Genomic DNA, 12,559 nt, shown 5'->3' with positions numbered 1-12,559 from the left:
TTTATTTTTTTATATTCATACTTCTCACTGTCAATATTATCAATTAGAGGGTTTTTCAATATTAAAACAACCTTTTATGATGAATTTTTTAGATGCATCTATAATTCTACATATTAAAGCGGCATCCTTATATAAATTTTTTCTATTTTACTTTCGAAACCAATCTTTCTTGTATAGGAAGCATATCAAAGTCTAATAGACTAAGGAACAATAGTGTTCTAAGGTGGTTCCCAATTGATGGATGATTTTCGGTTTACTATACCTCTCTCCCTCTCTCTCTCTCACTCATAAAGAAAAAGAAGGAAGACTGTAAAAACCAATGCTGGTTTTTTATAAGAATCTTAAAAGCATTACTCTTTTACAGAGAGAGCGGTTATAAATAAACCTTAGTTACTTGGTTATTAAGAAATTTATTAAAAAATAACGCTTCTACAATGAGAGGGGGAGAGAGACAGAACAAGAGAGAGAGAGAATTCCGACATATTTAACATTAATAAAAATCTAAAAAAGAGAGAGAAAGAGAGCGTACCTCGATGTGTTCTCTAATTCCAACATACTGTGAGAGAGAGAGTTCACTTAATTAGGAAAGAGAGAGTTCACTTAAATAGGAAATCAATAAAGTAGAGGATCAACCTAAAAAAAACTGGAGAAAAAAAGTTAGAACATGGACTCTCTCAAGAGGAAGGAAAAAAGGCTACAACTCTTACAGTGAGACTCTCTCTCTCATTCCACTTTCTTTCTAAGATTCTACTGAGATAGGTAAAAAGTCTTACAGTGATACTCTCTCTCTCTCCCCATGAGATGAGATTTTTGTGAGGAAGTAGAGAGGGAAGCAATGAACTATAGAGAGACTACTCAAAATCGGTAATTGAGAAACCTCTTTATTAAAAGTGTAAGGAAATAGGGAGATTTAATTGGGGATAAAGAAATTGAAACCGATCACTTTATGCCATTTCAGCACCAATATATTCATAATTTAAAATTTCTTCTCTTTCCTGGTTATCGCTTATCATTCATGTCTGCATTTCCAAAAGTGGGGTTTTGGAAGGTTTAGAAAGTGGGTGCGACCATTCCTCAAAAATCCATTGTGCATTAATAGCCGGATTTTTCGGTCTAATCGTTTAGAAATTCACGATCTTTTTTTGCCAATATTAAATTTAAAACATAATGTCTTGGGGGATTTTTTTTTTTTTGGGGCCTTTGTATTGATATAATTTGACATTTCTTTGTTTGTTTTTTAGTTTTATTTATTTGGAGTTATTATGGTTGATTTTTATTCACTATTGGTATATTAGATCTACCAAAGAAATGAAAGAGAGAAAAACTCCACTAAAAGAATATAATTCTCAAAAGATTTACCACCAAATCAAGAAGATATGTGTAATTGGGCGAAATCATAACAACTATACAGGTAGAGATGGGGTTTAACATAGAAAAATGGTTTGATAGGGCTGTAGTCCTATCAAAATAAGTAAAGCCTCACATCATCACTCATCAAAATTTGCAATTCAAGTATTTGAAAACCTTTATATCAATCATCTCAACTTGAACATTATTGTGGTGAAAAAAAATAGCATATATTGTCACAAATTATCTAGACCATTCATTTCACCATAAAATTAAGTGTTCATAAATCTGCAATATTTGTATTATTTTTTTAGTTTCAAATTTCATTGTCGACATTGGAAATTGATTTTAGAGCCATCATGAAGATTCCCGTTGTCGAAAGTTCTTTCCAGAAGAGGATTTTGAGTAAGGCTTTATTTTATTCTCATACAGCCTAGTGTTTGAACACATTTTTTAGCACCTTAGGTCTCTGATGCGGAATAAAAGATAAGTTGGTCAATAAAACCTGGATACATAGAAGATTTCCTGACAATCTCATAATTTCCCCAAAATGAGTGAATATTATCCTAAGGACTCAAAAAGGCTACCTGCCAAGTTTCGTCGCAATCCGACATGTCTAAGGCAAAGCAGACAAAGAAACAGTTTCGAAAAAATCGGCCTCTAGTACCCTGAAACGGAACCCATAACTAGAACACTATTTTGGGTACGTCAAATGGAAGTGGGACCACCGCCATTAGATCTGGCACAGTCGAAAACCTTTAAGGGTCAAGTTTCAGCTTAAACAGACATTCCAAGACAAAATTATGGGTGAAACATTAAAAAGGGGTAGGCCGCACGCTATTCCCGTGTGGCCTCCCTGCACCCATCTCCATTAAAGGAGACTGGTTTGCACAGTTACGAGCAGTAACTTTGAAGACTCATATCTCACTCGTTTTGGGTCGGATTGATTCAAAACGTTTTGGAACATGTTCGTCTCATCAAGACGAGCGTTTTGATATGTGACATGTCTCGTGACGATATCCGAGCAAGGAGGAAAGCAAGAGAGAGTTGGCGATTCGTGAAGACCGTTGCAAGAAAATCAACAGTAGCACAACCCACTCGAGCGGCCATATAATGGCGCTCGCATACCCAATCGATGCGAAACTATTTGCATCGCGTGTGTAAGGTCCAAGGCTATGTCTGGTCCAAACCCCGCACGTGATGAACGGTCGGATTTGGTGTACGAGGACGTCGAAGTTTGTTGCAACGCGATCATGACGGCATGCTCAGTATAAATCAGTGAAGAAATCACGAGAAAAACATCAATAAACAAGTGCATTATCAATCCAAAGTTTTCAAGAGTCGTGCAAATTTCGAGTTGCATGATCGTGGCTTAAAAACATTATCTGTGGCACGAAGTTGATACCAAATTAATCAGCATACTGAGCCCAATAAATAAGTAATCATTGGTTAGGTGCCTCAATATCGTCCTCCAGATCGGGATGACCTAGTGGCACATGTCTTGGATTTCATGGGAATCCGAGACTTAAGATCGCTCTCTTGGGAACCTTATTAGGAAACAAGGGCAGGTATACCAACTGATGAGAGAGGAACTTTATGTGAGGTGGGACACACGTCACGTGAGTCCGTGACTCACTCGTGCTGACTCGTGTGGGCACCGTCTTAGGACACGTCGGAAACCCCCCAGTCCTACAACTGGTTCGGAATCACCTCTATTAGCATGTACTCTCATGTTTCAACAATCACACACACATGGTTAATTTACAAGACAAGTGGGCTAAGGGACCTCACCTTGTCTTTGGGCGAATGCACATAGGGATGCACATTCAAAAGTAGAAGAAAAGAGTAAGAGGATAGATGGAAGGAGAAGAAAGAGATAAAATAGAGGAAAATAGAGGAATGGGGAAAAGAGGAATTTGTCCAAGTGGCTAGACTAACACAGTACCTAGACTAGCAAGTGATTTACCCGACATAGTAGCAAGATGGGCACGGTAACTCAGACCGGCATGACGACAATACTGCTCGATATCATAATGATCACCGACCAGCCTGACACGAGGACTAGCCTATTGTGGCAGCAAGACAGGCATGGTAACTCAGACTGGTACGACGGTAATACTACTCGACGACAAGACTACCATGACAGTGCTTGACTTAACCTCCCTTGGTCAAATGAGAGGGAAAGAGAGAAGGGGAAAAAAAGAAAAGAGAAAAGAATGAGAGATAAGAGAGAAGGAATGAAGAGAGAGAAGGAAGAAAAATAAGAAGAGAAGAGAAGAGAGACAAAAAGATAGGCGATTGAGAGAGAAGACATAAGAGAGAAAAGAAGAAGGAGAGAAGAAGGGAATTGAAGAGCAGAGAAGAGAGAAGAAGGGAGAAGAGAAGAATAGGGTAGAAGAAAGGAGCAAAGAGAGAAATAAGAGAGGAAGAGAAGAAAGGAGAGAAGAAATAAGAGAAAAGAAAAGAAGAAGAGAAGAGCAGTGAGAAAGAAAAGAAATGAGGGAGAAGAAAGACGGAAGTGAGAGAAGGAAAAGGGAGAAAGAGAGAGAAGAGAGAAGAAAAACATGGACGGCGATGAGATTCCATCATTCATGATACATGAGAAAGAAAGGGAGGAAAGTATAGATGGCAATGGGGTTCTGCTGTCGATGACACCAGAGAAAAGGGAAATACAAGAGCATGGATAACGATGAGGTTCTGCCGTCTATGACAGACAAGAGAGAAAGAGAGGAGAAAACATGGACGACGGTGAGGCTCCGCCATCCATGACAAAGGAGAGAGAAAAGAGAAGAAAATATGGACGACGATGGGGTTCTACCGTCCATGACAGACAAGAGAGAAGGAGAGAAGAAAACATGGACGACAACGAGGTTCTGCCATCCATCACATATGAGAGGGAAGGGAGAAGAAAACATGGACGACGATGAGGTTCCGTCGTCTATGACAGACAAGAGAGAGAGAGAAGAAAACATGGACAATGATGAGGTTCTACCGTCCATGACAGACAAGAGAGAGAGAGAGAGAGAGAAGAAAATGTGGATGGCGATGAGGTTTTGCCCTCCATGACATAAGAGAGAGAAAAGAGAAGAAAACATGGACGGCGATGAGGTTCCATTGTCCATGACATAGGAGAGAGAAAGCAAAAAAAACATGAATGGCGATGAAGCTCCGTCGCCCATGACATAGGAGAGAGAAAAGAGAAGAAAACATGGACGACGATGAGGTTCCACCGTCCATGACATAAGAGAGAGAAAAAAGAAGAAAATATGGACGACGATGAGTTTCTGTCGTCCATGACAGAGGAGAAGAAAACATAGATGACGATGAGGTTCCGCCATCCATGACAGAGGGAGAGAGACAAGGGAATATGGACAAAGGCCCGACCCGCCACACGGGTTAGGCCTGGCTCACTGTTTATATTTTAGGTGTAAGAGGACATCATACCTGGTGATAAGCTCCACTGAGCATGAATGGAGAAGAGGGAGAAAGAAGAGAATAAGGAGAAAGAATGAAGAAAGAGATTAGGAAAGCGAGGAAAGAAAAAGGAAAGATTGAAGAGAGAGAAGGAAAGTGAATAAAGAAGATCAAGAAATATAGAGAAGTGAGGAGAGAGAAAGAGATAAATAAGAAGAGGAGAGAGAAAGAGATAGACGAGAAGAGGAGAGAAAGAGAGAGAAGAGAGGAGGAGAGAGAAAGGGATAGACCAGAAAAGGAGAGAGAAAGAAATAGATGAGAGGAGGAGAGAGAAAGTTACCTTTATCATTGACCTTTTCTTCTCTCTCCTCTCTCTCTCCAAGATGTGCCCATAATTTTAATTTGAAATTTTCAAATTTATTCATGCAATTAAAAACTAAGTGATCCTTTTACATCTAAGTTTAGCATGTATTTAAAGAATTGGGCCCAAACATTGGTGGATGCCCAAAATCTAGCCTAATTATTGATAATTACAATTTATTTGAATTAAAGAAAAATCTAAAAATGGGTGTAAATGGACAGTTTTGCCTCTGCTCAACAATACATGAACCTCCAAAACAGTCCCAGCTACTGCCGTAGAACATGCGTGATCTTTCATGGATGATTCGGGATTGCTTCGGCACCTGTTTGACTAAAAGATAATTGCTTTCTTGTCGAGCTTGGCGTGACGATCGATTTGATACCAACTTCGAACTACGGATCTTGTTTTTAGGCCGCGATCATGGGACTCAAAATTTGTATAGATCTTGAAAAATTCTGATCGATAGTGTGCTTGTTTCTTGATGTTTTTCTTTAGTTCCTTTGTGAATTGCACTGAGCATGCCGTCATAATCGCGTTGCAACAAACGCACCTCGATTTCGTGCCCAGAAGAAGATTTCATCGTCTTGGGTTTTTAGCTGGATCTTGAAATTCGACGGCCGAGATCTACAGCAATTTTGATGCCTTCGTGTGTCGAATATAACCGTCCGTTGTACATGTGGCTCGAACCAGACATAGCCTCGGATCTTATGTATGTGATGTAATTGGTTTTGCGTCGATCGGATGTGCGAGCGCCAGGATATGGCCGCTCGAGTGAGTCGTGCTACTACTGATTTCCTGCAGCTGTCTTCACGAGTCGCCAATTTCTCTTTAGCTTTTCTCCCTGTTCTGGCATCGTCACGGGGCGTGTCACGGGGCATGTCACAATGCTCATCTTAACGAGACGAACACACTCAAAAAATTTGAGCACGATCCGATTCGTAAGGAGTGAGATATGGATCTCCGAATTTGCTGCTTGTGACTGTGTAAACCAGTCTCCTTTGATGGAGATTGGTGCAGGGAGGCGGCACAGGAATAGTGTGCAGCTTACCCTTTTTTAATGTTTCATCTATAACTTTGTCTTGGAACGTCCGTTTAAGCTAAAACCTAACCTGTAGGGGCTTTCAACCGTTCCAGTTCCAATGGCAGTTCTCCCACAGCTATTTGATGCAATAAAAAATAGAGTTCTAGTTACGGTATCCGTTTCAGAGTGCTAGAGGCTAATTTTTTCAAAAATTTTTCTTTGTCTGCGCTACCTTAGACATGTTGGATTGCGACGAAACTTGATAGGTGGACTTTTGAAGTCTTAAGAATATTCTAACCCATTATGGGGAAATTCTTGGACTATTAGGAATTCCACTATATGTCAAGGCTTTATTGACCTGCTTCTCCTTTATTTCGCATCAGGGACCCAAGGTGTTGAAAAATGTGTTCAAACAATCATCGTTTGGTCAAACAGACATCGGAGCAACCCTGAATCATCTATGGAAGATCACGCACATTCTAGGGCAGCAGCAGGGACTGTTTTGGAATTTTGTGTATTATTGGGTAGGGGTAAAACCATCATTTTGTCCCCATTTTTAAATTTTATTTTAAATCAAAGGAATTGTAATGATCATCAATCAGTTCAGATTTTGGGCATCCACCCATGTTTCGGGCCCAAGTCTATGAATACAACACTATACCCCATTGTAAAGGACCTTCATTGTGATTAATAAAAATTCAGAGTTAGCTTTGATTGAGGGTCACGTCCAAGAGAGCGAGAGAAGAGAGAGAAGAAAAGTCTGTTACCCCTTGGTGAAGGTAACTTTCTCCCTCCTCTGACATGGACGGCAGAATCCCATCGTCGTCCATGCTTCCCTCTTTCTCTCTCCTTTGTCATGGACGACAGAACCCCATCATCGTCCATGCTTCTTCTCTCTTTCTCTCTCTTCTGTCATGGACGGCGGAACCTATCATTATCCATGTTCTTTCTTACCCTCTCTCTCCTTTGTCATGGACGACGAGACCTCATCGTCGTCCATGCTTCTTCCCTCCCTTTCTTTACTCTGTCATGGCTGGCGGAACCCCATCGTTGTCCATGTTCTTTCTTCTTTCTCTCTCCTGTCATGGATGGCGGAGCCTATTGCCATCCATAGTCTCTCTTACTCTCACTCCTTTGTCATGGACGATAGAACCCCATTGTTGTCCATGTTCTCTTTCTCTCTCCATTTTCTATAATAGACGGTGGAACCCCATCGCCGTCCATGTTTTTTCTTCTTTCTCTCCCTCTTGTCATGGACTGCGGAACCTCATCGTCGTCCGTGTTTCTCTTCCTTCTGTCCCTTCTTTTTCGTCTTTTCTCTCTTCTTCCCTTTCTTTTCTCTTTCATCTCTTTTCTCTCTCTTCATCCTTCTCTTTTTTCTTTCTTTCCTCTCTCTCTTCTTTCTCCTCTCTTCTACTCTCTTCTACTCTCTTCTTCTCTTCCTCTTCTCTCTCTTCTGTCTTCTCTCTTAATCTCTCATCTTTTTCTCTCCATTCTCTTTTCTTCTTCTTTTTCCTTTTCTTTCTCTTTCTTTTTTCTTTCTCACCTCTCCTTACTTTCTCTTATCTTTTCTTCTCCTTCTCTCTCTTTTTATTTTCTCTTATCCCTTTCTTTCTTCTCTTTCTTCTTTCTTCCTCTCTCATTTGACCAAGGGAGGCTAAGATTAGTGCTGTCATGGTAATCCCATCGTTGAGCAGTATTGCCGCAGTGCCGATCTGAGTTACCGTACCCATCTTGCTGCCACAATAGGTTAGCCATTGTGTCAGGCTGGTCGGTGTTGGTCTTATCGTCGAGTAGTATTTTTGTCATGCCAGTTTGAGTTACTGTGTCTGTCTTGCTACCACGCCAGGCAATCATCATACTAGTCTATCTACTGTGTCAGTCCATTTCTCCTTCTTCTCTTCTATTCCCTCTATTCTATTTCTCCCTTCTCCTCTTATCACCCCAATCTTCATCTCAATCCTTCCCTTTCTTCTTTCGAATGTTTGTCCAAAGACAAGGTGGGGTCCCGCGGCCCACTTGTTTTGTAAATTAACCATGTATGTGTGATTATAGAAACAGGAGAGAACAGGTCAAGGGAAGCGATTTCAAACCAATTGTAGAAATGGGGGGCTTTCCGTCGTGATCTAAGAGGATGTCCACGCGAGTCAGCCCGAGTGAGTCATGGACCCAATTGAGGTGTGTCCCGCCTCACATTAAATTTCTCTCTCACCGGTTGGTGTACCTGTCCTTGTTTTGTAACAAAGTTCTCGAGAGAGCGGTCTCAAGTCCCGGGTTCTCCTTGAAACCTGAGACACATGTCACCAAGTCATCCTGACCTAGAGGTGAGATCGAGGCATCTAACCAATTTGGCGACTCTACTGGGGACTTACTACTCCTTTGTAGGATCATCCTTATTTGGCTAGTCTCTCCTTTGTTTTTCTGTATTGCACACACATGGCTTCTAGGTTTCTTAACCCATTTATTCGGATCATGGATTTTCTCTTCCCTGCATTCGTGAGCATCCCCAGAGAACAAGTTCCTCAAACTTCGTTCTCAACTTTCCTTCTGAGCAAAGACCTAGTATCTAGCTCCCAGGTCTTAACTTGAATAGGTGTGAGAAGGGACTTAAAGGTCCCTAACTTCCCATCTCCTAGCTCTGGTGGAACCCCCATCAAAGCACTCTGCATTGGTATGACATCTGCTACCACTCACATCATGCACACTATCATCAGCAAGTCACTTGTCGGTCGTATTGCAGAGATATGTAGAAAGGCTGCCCATTCTCTTTCTACAAAAGGCAAGGAAGTTGACGTTGCTCATGTGGGTCGCCACAAGGCTACCCCCCACATTCCTCTGCCACATTAGGTTGCTATGCTTAGAGGCTCGACACATCAAGGCAGAGACGCTAAGGCCTCCACCTCTCGCACACACCCTAAGGCTCGTGGGTCTTCCACTCGAGCCACACCTATGTTACCTCGAGTCAGTGTCCAAGATCAGGCCTCCTCAGGCTAGGTCCTGTACACGTTATGCATGTGCATCCCACCACTCGTGGCAACACTGTTGTTGCACCAACCCAAGTAAATGGAAGACGACCCCCTCGTCCTCCCTCTCAGCATAGACTAGCGCACCCTGTAAGGGGCAAACTTCCACCTATTTCCTCACAAATCCCTGCTCGTTGCTCTCAAACTCTTAAGGCCAGACAACTTGTTTGAGCCAGGGCTGACCCCCAAGTCACCCGTGATCCTTCTTCAAGGAGCGCACATACGCCGCCGTCACAGACCACTTCTCGCTTCTGACTCAGACGTCATCCGTGAGTCGCTCCTTCCCCCTCTTGCTTCTTCTCTTTCAGGCAAGCACCTCGAGCCCTGGTACTTGAAGACCTTCCCCAAGAGTACCATTTTGAGCCAGCTCCAGCACCTTGGTCATGTCTCTGGAGCTCAAAAGAAAGCTCGAGCCAAAGACCTGATGGGAGATCAAGTGCTTCATATGGCCCAGGTTGACCCCAGTTCCTAGTCCACACCCATTGTTTCATCTGATGGAGATGGCTCTTTCTTGTGCAAGAAAATCCAGCCAATCGCAGTCCCAATCGCAGTTCTGACACGAGATCCATCAAAGTCTCAAAGTCAAGCACGACAAGGGTCTAAAAATCTTGACCAGAGAAGCTAGTCAAACAGTCGGGGGAGCCAGATCTGACGACCCTCTTCACCAAAACCCCTTCTACCCTCTTCGAATCTTGGAACCCGAAGAGGAGGTGCGAGTATCCTGCACAGTGGTCAGCATCATAGAAGATGACCCGACCACTCAGCAACCACGGTCCCAAGATTGTCGAGAACTGGTCTTCACGGGATCAGAATCTAAGACTCGATTTCAGTCGGGGAATGCTGAACCCCCACTGACCGATCTGTTGTTCTTGACTTGTCAGGCTCGGAAGCCTTCAACTGCACCTAAGGTTGACAGCCCTAAGGACATGGTTAGCGTTATGGTTGTGATCGAACCTAATGCCAGCCAGGAAGAACGCATGGATAGGTTCGAACAGATGGTGGGAACAATGATGGAGAAGAGTGATCGCATAGAAAGCATGTGGTCCCCAGTCAATGTATCCCATCATGAGGCCGACTCCCATCACTCGGATGACACAGCTCCAAGGCAGCCTCCTCCTCTTGCCTCACAGGACAATTTTTTCCCTCATTCCATCTCACAGGCAGACATCAACGCTATGGTAGCCCATAGCTTAAAGAACAGACAAATCCCAGGAATGCAGGGTACAACGCTTTACCAAAAGCCGTACCCCTCGTAAATTTATCAAGTTTTGTTTCCTTCAGACTACAAAAAAGGGAAGCTTCCCTTGTTCATTGGTACAACATCCCCGCACCAGCATATCACGTATTTCCAAGTGGCATGTCGAGAGACAACGACTGATGGGAGACTCCTCCTCCGTCAGTTTGTTCAAACCCTTGATGGTTCGGCTTTTCAGTGGTATGCTCGGCTTCCCCCTTATTCTGTACATACTTGGGAGGAAATGGAGAAGCTGTTCGACCAGCACTTCTATGAGGTCGAGAAAGAGGTCTAAAAAAATCAATCTTCTCACCTTGATTCAGGAACTAGATGAACCCGTGGATCAATTCATACCAAGATGGAGAGATTTGGCTGCTCGTCATCCTTACCCCATACCTAAGAAGGAAGCAGTCCAGACCTGTGTACGAAACTTGCGACCTGAGATTGCTCTATATGTTGAGGCCTCCAATCTGACCTCTATGTTAGAGTTGATCTCTAAGCAGTTCGCATAGAGAGTTTGTCACGCCGCCATGGCGGGTCACGACAACAGTTTAGGAATTTGGGAAACAACTGGGGCAACAGTAATTCTCATACCAACGCCCATGGCAATCAACAAAAAAGGGTAATCTACGTAGCCGTCACCATTAGTGATCGAAAGAAGGCTGCCTTCCAAACTTTGGACCTCTCTAAAGGGGTAGGCACAGCGAAAGCGTATCAAGAAGGCAAGCAACAACAATCATACAATCAAGTATCGCCACCTGCGAACTTTAATTGAGATGATTATTGGGCCAAGCATAAGAATAAGGTTTCTCCGTTCGAAAAGGAATGAGTCCCTGCACTATTCCGATTATTACTGGAGCAGAACATGATTGAGTTGCTTGAGAGCAAGTCTCCTAATCAAGTTGGACTTAACACCCACGCAAACTACTATGCTTATCATCGGAAGATAAGCCACCCCACAGAGGAATGCTACATTCTCAAATATTTTATCGAGGCTCTGATTCAGAAGGGTTAGATAAAACTCGAAGAGCTTAAGAAGGCATTCGAGGAAACTGAGGATGCCCACGTGGTGACAGTACAGGAGGAAAGAGAAGGTCTGCACTCTTCTGATGAGCTGTCATCAGATGTCCTCCAGGCTTTGTTTGGCATGATGCTCCAACAAGGGCGCATCACTCCAAAGCCAGCAAGGCAGCCCATGCACCTTGCTCAGGGAACCGATAATCATTAGTACCCGTACCATAAGATATGGGGCCACAAGCTGAGTGAATGCTATGAGTTCAAAGCGATAGTCACAAAGAAGGTGCAAATAGGTCACATTGCTTATACCGTCACAGAAAATCATCCACAAGACTGCATCCCCATCCAGGAGAATGCTTCAGTGTAAGAATCTCATGTTGATGCCTCCGATCCTGCTGAACCCTCAACTTTCCAACCATGGAGAGTCTACCATAGGCGAAACAGACTCAAGTCCTTAAAATGGGAGGCATTTTGTCAAGCTAGCGCTGTTTGCAAACCTAGCGAGATGAATCAAGCACTTCCAATCAAAACCAAGAGAAGACAGGGGCCAAGAGTTGCTCGCCGGAGAAACAAGATTCCTCAACCACCTGTTGAGCAAGAATTTCTCTGGCCTCTTCCTCCATTGCCGACCTTACAAGACTTCATCCCTAGTGCGATCATCCTTCCTCCCTCATCTCATTAGGAGGACATCCCTGAGCCATCTTCTACTCGGGGCACGTCCACTAAGGGTGACAAAATTAAAAGCATCCCCCAATGGTCTGAGCAGGGGAAAGACCTAAAAGACTCCCTGCACACGTCCGACTCCGGTGATGACATCAAAAGCTGCCCAAATCAGTCTGATGAGGGAAATGACCTTAAAAGTCCCTCACCTACTGACCCCTCTTCTTCTCCTTTTTCTTCTTTTTCTTCCTCTTCTATATCTCTTGCAGGTACAACCCGAGAATGTCCAGACTTCGAGGCCCTTGACAGAGAACTCAAAGGAACCAATATAAGCAGGACACACCGGAGACGGTTGAGAAAGGTACTAGCCCAGGCGGCTAGATTCTTGACAGTCACTGACGCCCTGGTGGCTCGAGCCTAGTTAGAGTCATCTTCTTCCACAAAGAAGCACAAGAGATCAAAGCCGAAGAAACCCCATTGCC

The sequence above is a fragment of the Amborella trichopoda genome, chromosome 5, assembly GCF_054954075.1.
Source record: "Amborella trichopoda isolate Santa Cruz 75 chromosome 5, AtrichopodaSantaCruz75HAP2 v2.0, whole genome shotgun sequence".
Lineage (NCBI taxonomy): Eukaryota > Viridiplantae > Streptophyta > Magnoliopsida > Amborellales > Amborellaceae > Amborella > Amborella trichopoda.
This window is presented reverse-complemented; position numbering follows the sequence as displayed.